The following is a 21564-nucleotide window of genomic DNA, read 5'->3' as shown; positions in this document are numbered from 1 at the left end:
TTATGTAAGTATTTCATGTTGTTAGGTTAATCATGGTCCCATTATAGCTTGCAATTGTAATTATCTCTTTTTTGTCTGGCTATTGATTGTGAAAATTTGATAAGCATCTTTTACTATCACGATCATGTAAAAACCCAGGTCTCCCATACATCTCCCACACTGCATGCAGATTCTTTACCAGCTGAGGCACAAGGGAAGCCCAGGAATACTGGAGTGGGTAGCCTATCCCTTCTCCAGTGGATCATCCTGACCCAGGAATCCAACCAGGTTCTCCTGCATTGCAGGTGGATTCTTTACCAACTGAGCTATCATGGAAGCCCAACTATTACTCACTTAATACCATTGCATCATGATTAGTCAAAAGAAAAATAGCAGAACTCTGTATCAGCAAAACTACCATTTAATAGAAAAATGTGTAATCACTTTTTAAAATCCAGCTGCATATCAGAATTACCTTGGAATTTTTTTAGAAATACAGATGCCCAAGTATTGTTTTCTTCTCCAGGGCTCCAGATACATTTCTAATGAGCAGCCACATTTGAAAACAGCTGAACTGTATGATGACCTTTTACTTTTATCTGGTCTATTTTACTTTTTCTATTCCATATTCAGTGCTCCCGTTACATTTATGTTTTCTGATTTCTCCATCTCTTTTTTTTTTTTTGATGTTCTTTTTCAAGCCTTTATCACTGGTAGTAGAAAAGCATTTGTATACATATATATATAAATAATATGCATTATATATACATTTTAGAAAGCTTATGAATTTTTGACTAAAAATTCATATTTTGATTCTACTTGTTTGACTCAGTATGAATAAAATGACAGATTTTTAATTAAAAAATTAGATATTCAACAAGCAACAAAGATTTACTGCATAGCACAGGGAACTATAGTCAATATCTTAAAACAACCTATAATGGAAAATAATCTGAAAAATAATAGATGTGTATGTGTATAACTAAATCACCTTGCTGTATACCTGAAATATTGTAAGTCCACTATACTTCATATATATATATATATATATATATGGAAAAAAAAAGGAAAGAGAAAGTTAACAAAAAAGGAGGGAGTGGTCATTGGGAACATTTCTGAGAAAAAAAGTGAAATGAAGACTAGACGTGTCTGGGGATTTAGCAAGAGGAAGCCTGTAATGGATCCATTGCTGCTGTGCCCAGACCCTTTGGGTTCCTTTCTACATCCATGCACTCTTCCTTGCTTTGTTGCTGTTAAGTCACTAAGTCCTGTCTGACTCTCTGTGACCCCATGGACTGCAGCTTGCCAAGTTTCCCTCTCTTTCACTATCTCTTTGACTCATGTCCATTGAGTCAGTGATGCCATCCAACCACCTCATCCTCTGTTGCCTGCTTCTCCTCCTGCCCTCAGTCTTTCCCAGCATCAAGGTCTTTTGCAATGAGTTGGCTCTTTGCATCAGGTAGCCAAAGTATTGGAGCTTCATTTTCAGCATCAGATCTTCCTTGCTAGAGGGCTCCTATTCTATTAATAACAACTCATACCTATGGCTGTCTTTGAAGGACTTGTATCAAGCTGGAGCCACATTGCCTGCAACTGCAGACCACTTTTTAAACAAGAAATTATTGCAGTATAATTGATTTACAATGTTATGTTAGTTTCAGGTGTATAGCAAAGTGAATCATAAATATATGTATGTGTGTGTGTGTGTGTGTGTGTGTGTGTAAATATATTCTTTTCAGATTCTTTTCCCATATAGGTTATTACAGAGCATTGAGTTCCCTGTGCTTTACAGTAGGTCCTTGTTAGTTATCTACTTTATATAGTAGTGTGTATATATTATATCCTAAACTTCTGAATTTATCACTTCCCTGAAAGTTTCCGCTTTGGTAACCATAAGAGAGATCTGAGTCTCTTCCTGTTTTATAAATAAGTTCACTTGTATCATTTTTATTCCACATATCTGTGATATCGGATATTTATCTTTGTCTGACTTACTTCAGTTAGTATGATAACCTCTAGGTCCATCCATGTTTCTGCAAATGGCATTATTTCCTTCTTTTTTATGGCTGAGCTATACCCCATTGTATACATACACCACATCTTTATCCATTCCTCTGCTGATGGACATTTAGGCTGCCACTTTCTTACTTTGTATGAAATTGCCATTTTTGCACCTGATTCTGGGAAACAATCTTAAAAAATAAATTCCTAGTTTTAAAAGTTTTTTTTTCTTAAAGAAAACTCATTTGAAATGGGGATAATTGAGAAAGTGCATCCTTTTTGCTTGAGATTCCCCCCTTTAAAGGGTAGCGCTGTAGAACTAAAAGTCTAAGATCACAATTTGCAGACCACTACACCACAATAGGCCACTTTTCCAGGAGGCCACGAAGACCCCCTGAACCCTCATTACTAAGGACAGCCATGGTATTCAGTGTCTTCTCTTTATGGGAGGGGTGTGTGTGTGTGTGTGTGTGTGTGTAGGCGAGTGTGGCATAGAGAATATGTTTGTGTTTCTATGAGGGGCCGAAATATGGAGGGAATCATGGCAGATACCAAATTCAAGGGCAAACAAAGAAATGAAGAAGAAAAGAAGAATCAAGGTGAAATGTGTAGAAGCAAATGCAAGTCTAACCACTTCTGGTACATGGTAGGGAGAAAGCTGTGGAGGCTTACAGTGGCTATGTGGCACTTATAAGCACACCTACTTGTCCACACACTGTGTGAGATGTTTGAATACCTGACACGTGTGACATGTTGAAATGCCACTTTTAAAGGGGGAGCCTTTAAAGAATCAGAATAATATCATTTCAGAGAGAAATGCATCATCGGTGAGCATTTGAGAAGATAAACTGTCCATTTATCAATCTAGCAGAATCAGATGTTTTGATCTAATTTCTCAAAATATTATATCATTCATCAAGATAAAGATTCAATCTTTAACATTTTAGATTTGTGGTATTCATTAGATTATAAGAGAGGGTTTACTTCTCACAGCCAAACAAATCAAAGACAGCTTCCAGGCAAAGACTATACAAGCATATTAGTTTAAGCAATGACACCCTATGGAAACAGAGAAATTTTTTTTAAAAATTAGGATTAATTCTTATATATTATGCTTAATTAGCTCATACGTAAGAAATATGCCTTTATGTTATGGATGGGGCAAATGTGTTTTAAGTGCATAGATGATTTAAAGGGATCTGGGATGAGGAAAAAGCAGAATACAGCAAAGGCAAAAGGTGTGAGGTCATCCATTAACCTACTTACATAACCAGGCTGTCTGGAAGCACTCGTGGAGATGGCTAGCTGTGCACATGTGTGATGTCGGGGGAAACAGGGGCATCAGATGCCCTCTTTCTCTAGCTAATTTCTCACGTCTCTAACTAAGTTATAGGGTACACTGGCATGGCAGTCATTGCTCTCTGTATCCAGTATGTGTTTTTGCCTGAGACAGTTCCACACACATCCCTTCGTCAAGGAAAGAAATTTTGCTTAGAAGCTCTCACTGATTGGACTTGGACCAAGGTGGATATTTTCTCAAGGGCAGGCCGACCAAAGGCTAATCAGTAAGTCAAGATGTGCAAAAGTCATTGTAAGAATCAGAGTTTGGGTTATTAGCCGGTTAATTTGGCCAGTTGTCTATAAAATTCTGATGGAGACATTTTAGAAGATTTTCTAGCTAGGGGGAGACACATGGATAGGAAGAAGGCATGCAAGGAAGGAGATCACGGGTTCTATGAGAGATGCAGAGACTAAGTTCCCAAACTATTTTGGATCCAAAATTCTAATTCCTTAATTAGAGTCTCATCTTTTAAAGATTTCTTGAGTCTCCAACAGTATAGGGAGATATTTGGATCCAGAAGGAAATATGGACTTGCAGTTAGAATACATGGGTTTGCACCTTAGTTCTTTAATTTAATAAGAGAATTTGGACAAATAATTTAGTCTCACTTGGATTTAGTTTCCTATGATATTACTTTTTAGAGATGCTGCGAAGATTAAAGGAGCTAATGTATATGGTAGTGTGTGGTAGATGAATGGTAACATTTTTTACCCATTTTCTGGTTTTAAAACTGTATCTATGTAAGTGTACCCTTGGAGAGGATAACACTGAATGTTTAGTAATAAAATAAAGAAAGGCCTGTCCCAGTTACCATGTCCCAGAGGGTCTGGGCAAGGTTAAAGATGAGGATGGATTATGAGTCTTGCTACCTGGTAAACAAATTTAATTGATATACTAATTTTCTATGGACTTGAGAAATGTTAATTTTAGATTTTCTGAAATACTGAGTTAACTAAAGTTCCTAGGCTAATATATGAGGGAAGAGAGGGTCTGAGTTTCTCAGAAGACAAAGCAATGTCAGTTGAAGTCAAAATTATTGTTTATAGCAGTGTGGTCTATACAAACCCAAGCTGGATAGAATTTTGAGTCAGTCATTTAAGCACATTCTTCTTTCTAACCCTTGGAGAAGCCAAAAGATGTGAATACGTTTGCCTGATTTTTTACACAGTTATGGAAAAGTTCAGAACCTTTTTTTTTTTTTTTTGCTCTGCTAGAGGAACTGTTACAAAGTTTTCTTTCTGATTGACTGGTACCTACCTACCATTTTTCCTTTCACTGCACCTCTGAAGCACAGAACATTTGATTTGGAGGTTGAGGCTTGAGCTGAAAACTAGAAGATAGAGAAGCAAATCTAGTTCTAAATCTGGAAATTCAAATCAAAGAGCCAAGTGAGAAAAGCACAAATTAGTGGTCATCCTTCTGTACTCTGCACTTCAACCAAACTGGCTTGGCTCATCTAGGCTATGGATTTAATACAGGATTCTTAAATTGAGAGGTTTCTGTTGCTTTTTTCCTTTTCAGGCTCATCATAGGCAGTTTGAATTCTGTACTGTATAAGGTTACTACTGTTTGTTCTTTCCAAAATTGAGATTATAATCATTGCTGAAGAGGTAGAAGTGATGCTCTTCTAGGAGGAAAAAGAGGGGAAAAAATGAGGACTCATTATAACCCAGTAACACAGTGATGTTGAATATGAAATTTAGCCCTCAGGCAAGCTTTTGCAAAGGTTCAGATCTTTTTGGCACAATTTTTTTCTCTATTCTGTGAGTCTTTTCTGTACTCTTTATGTATCTCGTATTTCCAAATAATAGAATTTTAGAGTTAAAAGAATTTTTAAATTCTTGCATAATTTCTATCCTCATTGAGGTGAGAGAACTAAGGCACAAAGAAAATACTATGACATCACACAGATATTCGGAGTCATAGGCAGAATTATATTCCAGAGTTCTTAACTCTCTCCCAGGGGGACAGTCTTTCATACACCACACCATCTCTTATACTGGCTCTGTCAGTTCTACAAAACACCATGCTTCTCCATTCCACCCATCTCTTTGTGCCTGCAGAAATTACTCCTGCCTTAGCTCCAACTCCTCACTCAAATAAGGCACACTGATGGAGAAACCATCCTAGGCTTTCCCAACTCAGCAAAATATGACATTCTTAATCTGGGTCACTTGTTTAGCCTCAGGGGTTATGAACTTTCTTAAATTTAATGCAAAAATTTGGTCCCAAATGCTTCCTGTTAAACGGTCCATGGATTTCATCAAAGAGATTAAGAACTCTGGCTTTAAAACATAAATTGTAAGCCAAATACTTGGTCTTCTTGAACTTGATGAATGGCATTCCTCCTACTACACTCTATTAAGATTCTGTGCATCAATTGGCTATGATACAAGCTTAACAGGGAAATATAGATATTATTACATGGTTCATCAGTTGCCATTGAAATGTCTAGCCCTAAATATCTTTTTTGCAAATATGTCCCACCTCCTGAATCTCAAGGTAGTTACACCTTGTTTCTTGATGATGATGACAGATGGCAGGCATAGAAGGTAACAGAAAGCAGCACCCGATGCTTGGCCCCTACAAACTTTGCATCAGACTTGTCAAATGAGCCCTGCTTCTGAAAAGTCTCTCCTGATGATACTTAGAAACCAGCAAATCCAGTCCACTTCCTCTCAAAGAAAAATTCTGATGTTCTTTACTTTTTCATGGCACAGAGCACAACTAAGTTTTATTCTTTTTTTTTTTAGTTTTATTCTTGAGCAAGAGTTTTTCTGCACAGTCAACTGGTTAACTATGTAAAATCGTACAATTTAAAAAATGCAAGGAAAATCTCCAGTTTTCTCATTTGGCAGATGAGATAACTGGGGTCCAAGTCACTTTCCACTCTTTCCTGCACACCTCATCCCACTTGGAAAAATCAGAGGGCCAAATAAGACTACTTATCAGCTCAGATTTGAGTTCAGTACAAATCCTCATGTTGTTCACTTTTGCTAAATCATAAGGCACAGGCAGTAAATGGGCAGCTTCCTTGGATGGGAGGGAATGCTCAGAATGAATTTGTACAGGTTGAAGTCGATCTGCAAAATTCCTAGGTTTTGACACCCCTTGTATCTTTGTTTTTGATGTAGAAACTGTCTATATCAAGTTTAGGAGGGCAAGTGTTACAATCATTTATTTGTTCATTAACTTATTCAATAAATATCACATTGGACAGGCCAAGCATTCTTCAAAGTGTTAAGAAGCATACATATAAAATAAAACCAAAATTAAAAAAAGAAAACGAAGTCCCTGCATTAAGTAACTCATAATCTATCAATGGTATTTACTCCTGATACATTTATTGAACATTTACTGCATGCTGGAAACTTCCCTAAGCATTTCAGTCTTTCATTTCATTTAACTTTCTTAACTTCATGAAATATTTTTAAAGTGAAACTGGTTAGGCAAATTGATCTCAGGAACATGTTAAAGTTTTATTAAGTGTGATTACATGGAAACTATGAAGAAGCATATTAAGATATCTGAAATTGAATTAAGGGTGATGGATGGTGGGGAGAACTTACATACACTCTATAGAAATGTTGTTCAGTGCGTTCTAGAAATTAAGGTCAGTCAGAAAACCGTTTGTTACCTGTCTGAGACTGGGTATGCTCAAAAACTGAGAGAAAGCATTTAGACACTTCTATAGAAATTTGCTCTTGCTGCAACATTCAATGATTCATTGGTCCTCTCATCCCACTGAACAGGATATAGATCATTTTATGGGTTTTTAGACTTACATGGTGAGTTATTTGTAGTGGTGTAAGGTAAATGGGTTCTCTAGAAAAAAACAAGCTAACAACAACAACAAACCTCACTTTGATTTGTAGTGTTTTCTCATTTCTTGTATAAATGCTCCTGTCATGGCTGATTTCAAGCCACCAATGTAATGTCAAGTACTGAAATTTTAACAATTGGCTCTTCCATGTTAACACTAGCCAGCTCCAGCACATTGGCATGTCAGTGTGATCTGCATACTAGTCATGTAAGATAGGATCACATGTTCACCCATGATAGATTAGGCGATGAAAACTAGTTTTGAAGTTACAAGGTCCAGATTACTGACTAGTTGCATATTATTGTAAATCCTTCCTGTTTTTAATGAATTGATCTAGGTTATCCCTAGACATAGTGGTTCAGAGTCATCTTCCCCAAGATGCTAGCTGTAAAGAGAATTTGCCCTTGCCAAGACCCATTCTTTTTCTTTTTCCCTCTCCATTTTCCTGGTAGTTCTCTTTGTTTGTGTCATTTTCATTGTTTATCGTATTGTCACTCAGCAGGTAGTTTTCACTGCTGAACCAAGAAGTAGACCAATTGGTATTCAGTGGCCTTTTTCAATTGGGAGACTCTCAACCTTCAATTCTGCTAATATGTATTTTCTTATTTACTTGGTGATTTTCTCTCCTCCATTTTTCTCTATGCAGTTCTTCTGGAACACCTTAGATTTGTTGATTTTTCCTCTACTCTTTAAAAAAGCATTTTAATGAGGTAAAATTGATGTATAAATTCTATAGATAGTTGATGTACACAAATGTGTTTAGACAAAAGTAGACATGTGTGAAATTATCACAGTCAATTATATAAACTTATCAATCACCTCTAAAAGTTTCCTCCCACCCCCTTTTTTTCTGTTTTTAAATTCCTTTTGTGGTAAGCATATTTAACATAAGACCTGCCCTATTAGCAAAATTTAAAATATAGTATTATTGGCCATAGGCCCTGTTTTGCAGAGTAGATCTCCAGAACTTCTTTATCTTGAGTAACAGAAACTTCATATTCTTTGATCCTCCCTCTTCCCTCCCACCTCACATTCAGTTCAGTCACTCAGTTGTGTCTGACTCTGCGACCCCATGAATCGCAGCACGCCAGGCCACCCCGTCCATCACCAACTCCCAGAGTTTACCCAAACTCATGTCCATCGAGTCAGTGATGCCATCCAGCCATCTCATCCTCTGTCATCCCTTCTCCTCCTGCCCCCAATCCCTCCCAGCATCAGGGTCTTTTCCAATGAGTCAACTCTTTGCATGAGGTGGCCAAAGTATTGGAGTTTCAGCTTTAGCATCAGTCCTTCCAAAGAAAACCCAGGGCTAATCTCCTTTAGGATGGACTGGTTGGATCTCCTTGCAGTCCAAGGGACTATCAAGAGTCTTCTCCAATACCATAATTCAAAAGCATCAATTCTTCGGTGCTCAGCTTTCTTCACAGTCCAACTCTCACATCCATACATGACCACTGGAAAAACCATAGCCTTGACTAGATGGACCTTAGTTGGCCAAGTAATGTCTCTGCTTTTGAATATGCTGTTTAGGTTGGTCATAACTTTCCTTCCGAGGAGTAAGCGTCTTTTAATTTCATGGCTGCAGTCACCATCTGCAGTGATTTTGGAGCCCAAAAAGATAAAGCCTGATACTGTTTCCACTGCTTCCCTATCTATTTCCCATGAAGTGATGGGACCAGATGCCATGATCTTAGTTTTCTGAATGTTGAGCTTTAAGCCAACTTTTTCACTCTCCACTTTCACTTTCATCAAGAGGCTTTTTAGTTCCTCTTCACATTCTGCCATAAGGGTGGTGTTATCTGCATATCTGAGGTTATTGATATTTCTCCCAGCAATCTTGATTCCAGCTTGTGATTCCTCCAGACCAGCGTTTCTCATGATGTACTCTGCATAGAAGTTAAATAAGCAGGGTGACAATATACAGCCTTGACGTACTCCTTTTCCTATTTGGAACCAGTCTGTTGTCCCATGTCCCGTTCTAACTGTTGCTTCCTGACCTGCATATAGGTTTCTCAAGAGGCAGGTCAGGTGGCCTGGTATTCCCAGCTCTTTCAGAATTTTCCAGTTTATTGTGATCTACACAGCCGATAACAATTACAATTCTGTCTTCTGTTTCTGATGAGTTTTACTATTTTAGGTTCCAAATATAAGTGAAATCAGGCAGTATTTTTATTTCTGTGACTGGTTCATTTCCTTTAGCATAATGTCTTCTAGGGAGAAGGAAATGGCAACCCACTCTAGTATTCTTGCCTAGGAAATTCTGTGGATAGAAGAGCCTGGTGAGCTCTCTCCTTTTGCTACCACGCCGCCGCCATCATGGGTCGCATGCACGCTCCGGGAAAGGGCCTGTCCCAGTAGGCTCTGCCCTACCGCCGCAGCGTCCCCACCTGACTGAAGCTCACTTCTGACGACACGAATGAGCAGATCTACAAACTGGCCAAGAAGGGCCTGACTCCCTCACAGATTGGTGTGATTCTGAGAGACTCTCATGGTGTTGCACAAGTACGTTTTGTGACAGGCAACAAATACTTGAGAATTCTTAAGTCCAAAGGACTTGCTCCTGATCTCCCTGAGGATCTCTATCATTTAATTAAGAAAGCTGTTGCTGTTCGAAAGCATCTTCAGAGGAACAGAAAGGATAAAGATGCTAAATTCCAGCTGATTCTGATTGAGAGCCGTATTCACTGGTTGGCTTGATACTACAAGACCAAACGAGTCCTACCCCCCAATTGGAAATACGAGTCATCCACAGCCTCTGCCCTGGTTGCATAAATTTGTGTATTGTACTAAAGCAATAAAATCATTGTTTAACAGGAAAAAAAAAAAAAAAGAGCCTGGTGAGCTGCTGTCCATGGGGTTGCACAGAATCAGACATGACTGAAGAGACTTAGCATGCATGCATGCATTGGAGGAGGAAACGGCAACCCACCCAAGTATTCTCGCCTAGAGAATCCCAGGGACAGAGGAGCCTGGTGGGCTGCCGTCTATGAGGTTGCACAGAATCGGACACAACTGAAGTGACTTAGCAGCAGCAGCAATATCTTCTAGATCCATCATGTTGTCACAAATGACAGGATTTCTTTCTTTTAGAGGCTGAATAATATTCCCTTGTGTGTATGTGCCACATTCATCCGTTGATGAGAATTTAGGTTGTTTCCATATCTTGGCTGATGTGAATAATGCTGCATTGAGCATGGGAGTGCAAATACCTCCTCACGATCTGGATGTCTTCAGGGAGTTTGTGTTTCTCAAGTTTCAGCTGCTAAGAGCTACTTGATACTCTGTGCAGAACACCAGTTATGCAGTCATTATTTTGGTTGGCCAGGCTCAGTTGTACCTCTCTGAATTTTTACTCTAGAGAGGGAAAAAGAGGAAAACCTTTTGAATTTTCTCTTTCTGTAGTTTCTTCTTTGCCTCTGACCAAGACAAAAAATCAAATAAAAAATGAGCAAAAGCACACTTTACCGAAGAAGAGATGAGAATAGCAAACATAGAAAAATTTTGGTCATTAAAGAAGTACAAATAATACCCACAGTGAGTACCACTGCATACTCAACAAAATGGCTGGGATGAAAAAAACAGTGGTAACATCAAATGACAATACCAAGGGCTGGCCAGGCCCTGGAACACTGGATCCCTAATACATCACTGCTGGGAATGCAAAATGGTACAGCCACTTGGGAAAATGATTTGGCAGTTTTTTATAAAGTTAAATCTGTATTTACTATATAACACAACAGCAAGCTTATTCCTAGGTATGTACCTGAGAAAATTGAAATTATCCATACAAAGATCTGCACATGGACATCTAGACAGCTTTAGACATAATTGCCCCAACTGAAGACATCCCAAGTGTTCATCAACCTGTAAATGAATGAAGTTCCCTATAATGGGATACTACTCAGTAATAAAAAAATGAAAGGAACCCAAGGCAAAAATTGTATTAACACTGTATGCTTTCACTTATACTTACAGATGAATATCTGATTTATATGTAGTTTAAGGCAAAACTACAGAGACAGGATGGAGAACATGTCAGTGGTTGTCAGTGATTAGGAGTAGGACGAGGAACTGACTCTAAAAACATATGAGCTTCTAGTTAGACTGGCTGAGATGGCAGTGTAGCTCTGCTTATAGCTCAGATGGCAGTGTCTGCTTAGAACAGAAGAGAGACTGATACTCCGAGCAGTGGTAGATTGACACCAGAGGCCTCTGTTAGAAGTGGTAGGAAGCCCTGGGATCAGTAACCAGAGTTCGGGCTCCTGGAAAGTTGCCTGAATCTGGTGGCTGGGGGCCCAGCAGTGGAGTGCAGGCCCAGGAGCCAAACCACGGCAATACCAGTGGCTCCAGTGGCGGAATCAAATGTCAGCACAGCTTCCTGTTTCTTGGTTCCCCTCACTGAAGATACATTTATACCATCAGACTATTTCTGAAATAATACGTTGAGATCAAGCCCTGAGCCTTTGGAGTGGGAGCACTGACTCTAAGACCCTAGACTACTAGAGAACTAACCCTAGGGAGTGTCAAATAGAACTCACACAAAGGAAACCACTTGAATACAAGACCAAGCATGACCCAAGCACTTGTAGCACCTTGTGCCGGATGCCTCATCTAAACAACAAACAAAACAAAAATACAAACCAAATCATCAGCAGAAGGACTACCACCTCACTCAGGCTTGCCCATCAGAGGAAAAACATACAAACAAACAAAATTCAGCACAAATCTCACCCTATATGAAGTTTACACAAACCACTGGAACAATCTTAGGAGGGCAGAAAACAAAAGGAAGAAAGAATTCAACCTTGAAGCCTGGGAAAAGGAGACCTCAAACACAGTAAGTTTGAGAAAAATGAAAAGGCAGAGAAATACTATGCAAATGAAGGAACAAGCTAGAAACACAGAAGTCCAACTAAATGAAAAGGAAATAGGCAAACTACCTGAAAAAGAATTCAGAATAGTGATAGTAAAGATGATCAAAAACGTTGAAAATAAAATACAGAAAATGCAAGACTCAATGAACAAAGGCCTTAAAGAATAAACATACAGAGACAAACAACACAATTACTGAAATTAAAAATACTCTGGAAGGAATCAATAGCAGAATATCTGAAGCAGAAGAATGAATCAGTGAGCTGGAAGATAAAATGGTGGCAATAACTTCTGATCAGAGTACAGTAAAAAGAATGAAAAGAGCTGAGGATAGTCTCAGAGACCTCTGGGATGATATCAAACACACCCACATTCAAATTATAGGGGTCCCAGAAGAAGCAGAGAAAAAGAAAGTGTATGAGAAAATTTTTGAAGAGATTATAGTTGAAAGTTTCCACAACATGGAAAAGGAAATAGTCAATCAAGTCCAAGAGGCACAAAGAGTCTCATACAGGATAAACCCAAGGAGAAACACACCAAGACACATACTAATCAAACTAAAAAAGACTAACAACACAAAGAAAGAGTATTAAAAGCAGCAAGGGAGAAGCAACAACTAAACTGAAACGGGAAATCCCATACATTTAATAGCTAATCTTTCAGGCCAGAAAGGAATGGCAGGATATATTTAAAGTACTGAAAGGGAAAAATCTACAACCAACATTATTCTTCCCCACAAGGATCTCATTCAAAATTGATGTCTCCATCAAAAGTTTTTCAGACAAACAAAAGTTAAACAGAATTCAGTACCATCAAACCTGCTTTACAACAAATGTTAAAGGGACTTATATAGTCAAGAAATACAAGAGAAGAAAAGGATCTACAACATTGAACTCCAAACAATTAATAAAATGGCCATAGGAAGATATATATTAATAATTACTTTAAATGGATTAAATGCTCCAACTATATGACACAGACTGATTGAATGGATACAAAAACAAGACCCATATATGTGCTGTCTACAAGAAACCCACTTCAGACCTAAAGGCACACATAGACTGAAAGTAAAAGGATGGGGAAATATATTCCATGCAAATGGGAAGCAAAAGAAAGCTGGAGTAGCAATCTTCATATTAGACAAAACAGAACTTAAAGTATATTATAAGAGATAAGGAAGGACACTATATAATAATCAAGGGATCAATCCAAGAGGAAGATATAACAATTGCAAATGTCTGTGTTCCCTTGTAGTTCAGTCAGTAAAGAATCTGCCTGCAGTGCAGGAGACCCAGGTTCGATCTCTGGGTTGGGAAGATCCCCTGGAGAAGGAAATGGCAACCCACTCCAGTATCCTTGCCTGGAAAAATCTCATGGACAGAGGAACCTGGTGGGCTGCAGTCCATGGGGTCACAAAGAGTTGGGCACGACTGAGCGACTAACACTTAACAGTTATGCACCCAACATAGGAGCACATCTCAATAAGAAAAACACTAACAGACATAAAAGGAAAATTGACAGTAATACAATAATAGTAGGAGATTTTCTTTTCCAGTGGTGAAAAACTGAAAGCATTCCCGCCAAGATCAGGAACAAGACAAGGGAGTCTACTTTAATCACTATTATTCAATGTAATTCTGGAAGCCCTCAATCAGAGGACTTCCAATCAGCAATCAGAGAAGAAAAAGAAATAGGAATCCCAATGAGAAAAGAAGAAGTAAATCTCTCACTGTTTGCAGATGGCATGATACTGTACATAGAAAACCCTAAAGATAGTATAAGAAAATTACTAGAGATAATCAATGAATTTAGCAAAGTTTCAGGATACAAAATCAATACACAGAAATTACTCACATCTCTAAATACTAACAATGAAAAATCAGAAAGAAAAATTAAGGAATCAATCCCATTCTCGACTGCAACAAAAAGAATTAAATATCTAGGAATAAATTTACCTAAGGAGACAAAAGAACTGTACACAGAAAATTATAAGACAGTAATGAAAGAAATCAAAGATGACATGAAGAGATGGAGAGATATTCCATTTCTCCTGGGTAGGAAGAATAAATATTGTGAAAATGACTCTACTATCAAATGCAATCTACAGATTCAATGCAATCCCTATCAAATTACCAATCGAATTTTTCACAGAACTAGGGCAAAATATTTCACAATTCATATGGAAACACAGACCCCAAATAGCCAAAGCAGTCCAAAGAAAGAATAGAGCTGGAGGAATAAAGCTTCCTGACTTCAGATACTACTACAAAGTTACAATCATCAAGACAGTGTAGTACTGGCATAAAAACAGAAATATAGACCAATGGAACAAGATAGAAAGCCCAGAAATAAACCCATGCACCTATAGGTACTTTATTTTTGACAAAGGAGGCAAGAATATACAATAGGGCAAAGACAGCCTCTTCAATAAATGGTGTTGGCAAAACCAGACAGCTACATGTAAAAGAATGAAAGTAGAACACTTCCTAATACCATACACAAAGATAAACTCAAAATGGATTAAAGACCTAACTATAAGACCAGAAACTATAAAACTCTTAGAGAAAAACATAGGCAGAACACTCAATGACATAAATCAAAGCAAGATCCTCTATGACCCACCTTCTAGAGTAATGGAAATGAAAGCAAAAGTAAGCAAGTGGGACTTAAAAGCTTTCGCACAGCAAAGGCAACTAAGCAAGGTGAAAAGACAACCCTCAGAATGGGAGAAAATAATAGCAAATGAAACAACTGACAAAGGGTTAATTTCCAAAATATACAAGCAGCTCATACAACTCAATGCCAGAAAAACAAACAACCCAATCAAATAGTGGGAAAAAGACATTTCTCCAAAGAAGACATACAGCTGACTAACAAACATGAAAAGATGCTCAACATTGCTCATTATTAGAGAAATGCAAATCAAAACTACAATGAAGTATCACTTCACACAAGTCAGAATGGCCATCATCAAAAAGTCTACAAACAATAAATGCTGGAGAGGGTGTGGAGAAAAGGGAACGCTCTTGCACTGTTGGTGGAAATGTAAGTTGATACAGCCACTATGGAAGACAGTATGGAGATTCCTTAAAAAACTGGGAATAAAACCACCATATGACCTAGCAATCCCACTTCAGGCATATACCCTGAGGAAACCAAAATTGAAAAAGACACATGCATCCCATTGTTCAGTGCAGCACTATTTACAATAGCTAGAACATGGAAGCCACCTAGATGTCCATTGACAGATGAATGGATAAAGGAATGTGGTACATATACACAATGGAATATTACTCAGCCATAAAAAGAAACACATTTGAGTCAGTTCTGGTGAGATGGCTGAACCTAGAACTTATTATACAGAGTGAAGTGAGTCAGAAAGAGAAAGATAAATATCATATTCTAATGCATATATATGGAATCTAGAAAAATGGTACTGAGGAATTTATTTGCAGGACAGCAAATGGAAAAACAGACAGAGAATAGACTTATGGACATGGGGAGAGGAAAGGAGAGGGTGAGATGTATGGAAAGAGTAACATGGAAACTTACATCCATATGTAAAATAGATAGCCAATGGGAATTTGCTGTATGTCTCAGGAAACTCAAACAGGGACTCAGTATCAACCTAGAGGGGTGGGATGGGGACAGAGATTCAAAAGGTAGGGGCTACATGTATACCTATGTCTGATTCATGTTGAGGTTTGACAGAAAACAACAAAATTCTGTAAAGTTATTATCCTTCATTTAAAAAATAAATAAATTTTAAAAACACACATTAGAAAATTTGGTGGGGTAATGGAGTATACTGTATTTTGATTATTTGGTGGTTACATGATTATAGATTAAAGTGGATACTTCAGTCCCAATCAAATAGCCTCGAGATGACGGTAGCCCTAGCCATCCCTAGACTGTAACCTTGAGACGTTGAGCTAGAACTCCCCAGCTAAGCTGCCACCAGATTTTTGATCAAGAGAAACTGTAAGATAACAAGCATTTGTTGTTTAAGGTGCTGTTTTGGAGTAATTTATTATGCAACTCTCTCTCTCTCTCTCTCTCTCTCTATATATATATATATATATATATATATATATATGTTTAGATATATGTATCTCCAATTTTGTGTTCTATCTATCCATCATCTGTATTCTGACATAATCTACATAGGTTTAGATCCACTGAAAGATATACTCACTTTAAACAGAATACTTACAATATAAATCTGATACTTTATAATTTGTACTCTTTCTGTTTACTTATTCCTCATGTTGCCTTTTACCTGCCTTACGAAAAGGGCTTATCAAAATGACTCCCTACATCATTAAGAGGACTTTCTTCAAAATCACTTATTTATCATAAAAGCCATAGCTTTAAACTATTTACAAATAGCAGTGCATTCATTCATTAATCATTTTTTCAATCTTAACCTCTGTGTACAACACCAAGCCAGCACAGAGGTCATATTGTTGTAAGAGATCCATGTTTTCTCCACTTTCATAGGTCTTACTGTCTAGAAGGGAAGGGAGATAGTAAGTAAATAATCTAGCCATTGAATATAATTGTGATAAAATATAAAGCAAACATGTAGGATTCAAATATTTCAGTTTTGAAAATACCTTATAGTATCCATTGGCACCTCCATATGTAAGAAAATATTCATTAGTTCCTGACTATAAAACATATTCAGTGACTTCCCTGGTGATCCAGCAGTTAAGACTCTGGGCTTCCAGTTGCAAAGGGGCATGGGTTTGATCCCTGAATGGGGAACTAAAATCCCAAATACCATGTGCCCCCCCCCCCCAAAAAAAAATCATGTTTATAATTGTGGAAATTTTGAAAAACAAAGTGCTAATTGTAGAAAAAAGTGAGAGACTCAGCAAGATTTAGAAAACAAATAAAAATTATGTGAAATTGCCTTGTGCCCTTTTGAATACCTCTGCATGGAGGCGGTCCTCCCTTTCTTGTCGTGGAAGGAACTGGAGCTGTGACTGACCTAGCATATGAGATTCCTCCTAAGCACCAGGTGCTGCATCGCGACCTATATCTTGCCCACACCTTGGGTCAGCCAAATTAGACATGTTGATGCTTCTGTTTGAAGCCACAAGGGTCTGCTAACAGCAGCCAGCAACCATTCTGTGGGACCCTGAAGTTGTTTATGGGGTTGGTGTGAGCTGGTGCAGGATGGTGAGAAATTGTGGGGGTGGTTGCCCTGGGACTGAGCTGCTGTTGTCTAGGCAACTTTATTAAGAACCTTCTGTTCCTCGGAAAATGAAACTTAAATTAACTCTTGAGTTCTTAGAATCATGGCTTTTCATTCTTAACTGGTCTTTGGCATTTGTAAACTTCTAGGTCTCTTCAGTTCAGTTCAGTCGCTCAGTCATGTCTCACTCTTTTTGACCCCATGGACTGAAGCACGCCAGGCCTCCCTGTCCATCACCAACTTCTGGAGCTTGCTCAAACTCATGTCCATTAAGTCGGTGATGCCATCCAACCATCTCATCTTCTGTCATTCCCTTCTCCTCCCACCTTCAATCTTCCCCAGCATCAAGGTCTTTTCTAATGAGTTAGTTCTTTGCATCAGGTGGCCAAAGTATTGGAGTTTCAGCTTCAGCATCAGTCCTTCCAATGAATATTCAGGACTGATTTCCTTTAGTATGGATCAGTTGGGTCTCCTTGCAGTCCAAGGGATTCTTAGGAGTCTTCTCCAACACCACAGTTCAAAAGCATTCTGGTTAGGGTCCTAAAATCCCTATCAAATGGAATTGTTCATAAATGTCTCTTCAATTCTTAAATTCCAATTAAAACAAATTCTTTCACCCTCCAGGGTGGTAATCAGTATATTTCTAGAATGAGATCTATCCCTAGATTCAGTGCTCATATCCTGATTTGGTCTCCAATTCTAAGTCTCCAAAGACAAAAACCCAGAGGGTGTGATTTTTTAAAAACATGTTTCTTCACCCAAGTGTAGTGTGAAAAAAAAATTGCATTTCCTGAGTTTTAGCTGCGGCAGCCTCACACCCCTAATACACAGCATAAAATGAATAATGAGCTTAATGGGGATCAATGTAGTTTCTTTCAATATTTCCAACATGAAGAGTTTCTTCTTCAATGTTAGAAGAGACAGTTTTTTGTTCTGTTAAACAGGAAACAATAATAGTTGATCCCTTATAAATACTTAGAGTGTACTAGGGACTATTTTAGATACTGTTTTGATATTAACTCATGTAATCCTCACAACAATCTTATGAGACAAATGGGTTTGTATATAGATAAAGAAATTGAGGCACAGAGGTGAAGTAAATTGCCCAAGATCATGAATCAGTAAAATTCAAAGCCAGGATTTGAACTTGGGTAATCAGGGTTCAGAGTCTATGCTCTTAATAACGCTTAATAACACTATGCTCTTAATAGCACTTTTGAAGAAGTCAGGTCGTCCTCTGCAGTTACAATACAGGAAATATAACCGTCTTAAAACTGGAATTACACTTGGCACAACAAAACAGTCACACTAAGGGAGGTACGCAGGAACAAAGACTAAATTACAAAATTGCAAGTTATGGATTCACACATCCCAGACAGTTAATTTAGGCTCACATTATTAAATTTCATTCTCTCTCTTGTTCTCTCGATCTCAAACTTTCTCTCTTTCTGCTTGAAAAAGCATTGGCTTTGAATTCCAGTTAGGATTCATTTTGGCTTCATTGTGCCTGTCGTTTGTCCTTTTATGCTATCCCGTAAGTCTTTTGTTTTCCTCATTGTATGATCAGGCCACCAAACATGGCTGCTCTCTTGCTCTCTGTACATCACCTGCTAGACTGCATAGTGCCTGTTTCACCTGAACCCTACTCACACGACTGACCTTCCTAATCACTTGCCCCCTGCCCCTGCTGATGATTACTCTAACCTTTTGATCAGAACACCTCCACCTTGAGAGCTTATCAAAGGGGAGGTGAGGGGCATGCCCCTCTGCTTGTTTCCCTGGTAACCTGATACTGGTAACCTCCCCCTCCCCGCAGGAGCGAGGAGACTGCTGCCATGCCCTGACTGCCTTCTGCCACACGGTGGCGTGTCACTCCAGGACCTTCTTTCAGACAGGTAAGACTCCCCCATCCACTAAACCATTGATGTCTTTGCTGTTGAGTATGGGCTCTTTTCCTTTATCTCCAGGATGGGCAAGTACAGGGCTTGCAGGCCTACAGGGTGTGGCCTGGCATTCATGCATAAAATTGGTCCAGTATTTCTACTGCAGAGTTCAAAGGAGGTAGAGTATATGAATACCATGTGAAATATAAAGCAGGAGGAATTTCAGGGATTGATTTCTATTATCTATGTGGATAAGATGACCACTTACCTGGTGTAATCTGCAATCGTCCAAGGAGTTCTTGCTTTCTTCACATATCTCTCATTCTATTTCTTATCAGTGCTTGAAATCCCACCATTAAAAAGCAAATCCTTTAAGCTTTGAAGTTTTGTACCTTAAAGAAATGATTGTTTCGCTGTAAATACCAAAGGGAGGCATAACTCTTCAAACTTTCCCGCTAATGCACTGGGGATGATCTAACTGATATTTGACTACCTGCCCCTGGGGGAATGAGACAGGCAGGCACTAGACTGGGCGAAGGGTGAAAGGAAGTAAACACTTGGCAGATAGTAGATTGTTGCTAAATCTCAACCGTGGGCTATTCAGAAACCAGAGATCTGTGCCCTTTCTTCAATGATGATGTCACCAAATCTGGTAATCTTTGTATTTCTTTTAGAGCAGTTTGAGTACAATACTTTCCTTATTCAAATTGTAGTTTTGTTTACTTATTATGCTATATATATTGAATACCCGGTCAGTGCTATACATTGCTTAAAGTGGATTCCATACAAAGGTGAAGAAGACAGTGTCTGGAATTGCAATTTAGAAGGTAAATGAAAATAAGGCCGAGGAAGGCCTTGGAACTCACATTAGGGAATTTGCATTTTGTTGGTATTAGATGGGCTCGATAAAGGACAGAAATGGTATGGACCTAATAGAAGCAGAAGATATTAAGAAGAGGTGGCAAGAATACACAGAAGAACTATGGAAAAAAGACCTTCACAACCAAGATAATCACGATGGTATGATCACTCACCTAGAGCCAGACATCCTAGAATGTGAAGTCAAGTGGGCCTTAGAAAGCATCACTACGAACAAAGCTAGTGGAGGTGATGGAATTCCAGTTGAGCTATTTCAAATCCTGAAAGATGATGCTGTGAAAGTGCTGCACTCAGTATCCCAGCAAATTTGGAAAACTCAGCAGTGGCCACAGGACTGGAAAAGGTCAGTTTTCATTCCAATTCCAAAGAAAGGAAATGCCAATGAATGTTCAAACTACTGCACAATTGCACTCATCTCACATGCTAGTAAAGTAATGCTCAAAATTCTCCAAGCCAGGCTTCAGCAATATGTGAACTGTGAACTCCCTGACGTTCAAGCTGGTTTTAGAAAAGACAGAAGAACCAGAGATCAAATTGCCAACATCCTCTGGATCATGGAAAAAGCAAGAGAGTTCCAGAAAAACATCTATTTCTGCTTTCTTGACTATGCCAAAGCCTTTGACTGTGTGGATCACAATAAACTGTGGAAAATTCTGAGAGAGATGGGAATACAAGACCACCTGACCTGTCTCTTGAGAAACCTATATGCGGGTCAGGAAGCAACAGTTAGAACTGGACATGGAACAACAGACTGGTTCCAAATAGGAAAAGGAGTATGTCAAGGCTGTATATTGTCACCCTGCTAATTTAACTTCTATGCAGAGTACATCATGAGATACGCTGGACTGGAAGAAACACAAGCTGCAATCAAGATTGCCAGGAGAAATATCAATAACCTCAGATATGCAGATGACACCACCCTTAGGGCAGAAAGTGAAGAGGAACTAAAAAGCCTCTTGATGAAAGTGAAAGAGGAGAGTGAAAAAGTTGACTTAAAGCTCAACATTCAGAAAACAAAAATCATGGCATCTGGTCCCATCAGTTCATGGGGAATAGATGGAGAAACAATGGAAACAATGTCAGACTTTATTTTGGGGGGCTCCAAAATCACTGCAGATGGTGACTGCAGCCATGAAATTAAAAGACGCTTACTCCTTGGAAGGAGTTATGACCAACCTAGATAGCATATTCAAAAGCAGAGACATTACTTTGCCAACAAAGGTCCATCTAGTGAAGGCTATGCTTTTTCCACTGGTCATGTATGGATGTGAGAGTTGGACTGTGAAGAAGGCTGAGTGCCAAAGAATTGATGCCTTTGAACTATGGTGTTGGAGAAGACTCTTGAGAGTCCCTTGGACTGCAAGGAGATCCAACCAGTCCATTCTGAAGGAGATCAGCCCTGGGATTTCTTTGGAGGGAATGATGCTGAAGCTGAAACTCCAGTGCTTTGGCCACCTCACGTGAAGAGTTGACTCACTCGAAAATACTGTGATGCTGGGAGGGATTGGGGGCAGGAGGAGAAGGGGACGACAGAGGATGAGATGGCTGGATGGCATCACTGACTTGATGGACGTGAGTTTGAGTG

At 38.8% G+C, this 21564-nt stretch overlaps 1 pseudogene; it reads left to right on the top strand.

Annotated features, from left to right (window-relative positions):
- Positions 1-9461: 9461 nt before the first annotated feature.
- LOC138081746 (small ribosomal subunit protein uS15-like) lies at positions 9462-9917 on the top strand (annotated as a pseudogene).
- The last annotated feature ends 11647 nt before the right edge of the window (positions 9918-21564 follow it).

This window comes from Capricornis sumatraensis, chromosome 1 (assembly GCF_032405125.1).
Source record: "Capricornis sumatraensis isolate serow.1 chromosome 1, serow.2, whole genome shotgun sequence".
Classification (NCBI taxonomy): domain Eukaryota; kingdom Metazoa; phylum Chordata; class Mammalia; order Artiodactyla; family Bovidae; genus Capricornis; species Capricornis sumatraensis.
Note: the sequence above shows the minus strand (reverse complement) of the source record. Positions and strands in the feature narration are given on the sequence as shown.